At 42.4% G+C, this 1,907-nt stretch overlaps 1 pseudogene; it reads left to right on the forward strand.

Annotated features, from left to right (window-relative positions):
• The first annotated feature begins 1,345 nt into the window (after positions 1 to 1,345).
• On the forward strand, positions 1,346 to 1,489 carry LOC125126613 (uncharacterized; annotated as a pseudogene).
• Positions 1,490 to 1,907: the final 418 nt, after the last annotated feature.

Consider the following 1,907-nt stretch of genomic DNA (forward strand, 5'->3'; position numbering starts at 1 on the left):
TTCCCTTCCTTACTGATGGGTTTGTGTATGTATTGGCCTTTTGATGAAAGAATGCAGCCCTCTTTGCATTGGCTGAATGTCTATCAAGAACTAGGCTCTGTGCTATTCAGTTTACAAATCCTGCTTCCAATTTTTATAAATGTTTATGTCCCAGTGTGAACTGAAGTTTGGCACTCGTCTTCAGCCTCTACACGGAGTAAAACATGAGCCACTGCAGCTGCCGCCCCGCAGCACCCCCTGAGTGGCTGGAGCTCAGGGTGGAGCCCAGGAGTGAGGCCCTCTGTGCTCTGCGAAAACTGGAAGAACAGGTCTTCAGATGGATATTTTTAGAAGATTTTATGAGCCCAATTTTTGCATCTCCTCGTATCTAGAAAAATGCTAAAATCCATCAGTGATGGCAGATGTCTGTGACCAGTAGTAACCTTCATGAGACCAGCAGCAAACTTCTGTAAAATGTATGCATGACTGCATGCACCTCCCTCTTCACCTGTAGGATATATACTTCCCCTTTCCTCTTTGGGGCACCATCTCAGAGCTGTCTGAAACACTGCCTCCTGCGCTGCAGTTAGAGGGCAAAACAGAAGGTGTCATCCAAGAGAACAGCCACTCTTAAGGGTGGGCCAGTGAGCCCTGAGGGAACTCAGGAAAGCTTGTCAAAGGAGGGATTCCAGTAAGCTCAGCCCTTTTCCCATAGAAACTGGTTTTCTGTAAATCTGGTAATTCGTAAATGTTTTGTTCCTACTAGTTCCCTTTGTTGCAAAACTCATATATCCTAGCTTCTCCCCCTCGCATCCTCCTCCAAGCAGTTTCTCAGGGCTACCTGAGATGCCGTCTCCTGCACTTAAGTCCTAAGTTCACCCCAAGTAAAATTTAACTCTCAACTTTCAGGTTGTATTTTTTTAGTTGACTCCAGAAGGAAATAGAAATGATTAAATTGGGGAAGAAACAGTAACTATCTCTGATGGTAATAATAAGTAACATTACTCCAAAAAGGGAGTAGGTTTATAAGGAAACAGTTTATTTTTTATTTTATTTTATTTTATTTTTTTGTCTTTTTGCTATTTCTTGGGCTGCTCCAGTGGCATATGGAGGTTCCCAGGCTAGGGGTCTAATTGGAGCTGTAGCCTCTGGCCTACGCCAGAGCCACAGTCACACAGGATCCAAGCCACGTCTGTAACCTACACCACAGCTCACTGCAATGCTGGATCCTTAACCCACTGAACAAGGACAGGGATCGAACCTACAACCTCATGGTTCCTAGTCGGATTCATTAACTGCTGAGCCACGATGGGAACTCCAACAGTTTATTTTTTTAATCTGACTCCAATACACAAAATATCCAGGGGTGTTGTATGAAAGGAGAGAAGGTTAGCACTTCCCTTGACAAAATATCCAGGATTTCAGGAGCCAGTACAGAGCAAAAATGTTTCTATTTTTGTCTTATGACACATACTGAACTGTACAATAAATAAAATTTTAAAGTTTTTATATGACAGCCTAATTGTTTACTTTTGAGTCCTGTAAAAGAAACATTGTGCCAGACCAGTTAAACAGTCAGGGAAAACTTTATTCAAGACAGTTCCAGTTGGGGAGAGAAAGTGAATTCAACTTCCCTGAAACAAAAGGCAGAAGGATTTTTAAATGCTGAGTGAGCTGGTGGAAAAGTACTGGGGACTTTCAAGGAAGCTGGTCAGTGTGATTAGGCCATCCATTTTTACTGTCACTTATTTTCAATGAGGTGGTTCCCTAATCCTTGAGAAAGACATTTCTGGGTTGGAAGAAATTAACATTTCAAAGAGACAAATTCACAACAAGTTTTCTAAAGTAAATGCTCTAGGGAAAAAGGCGGTCAGGGGCCTATAGTCTAGAAGAAGCTTGTCTAAAGTTTAGTCCAGCTGAGGGGAATA

This window comes from Phacochoerus africanus, chromosome 4 (genome assembly GCF_016906955.1).
Source record: "Phacochoerus africanus isolate WHEZ1 chromosome 4, ROS_Pafr_v1, whole genome shotgun sequence".
Classification (NCBI taxonomy): Eukaryota; Metazoa; Chordata; class Mammalia; order Artiodactyla; family Suidae; genus Phacochoerus; species Phacochoerus africanus.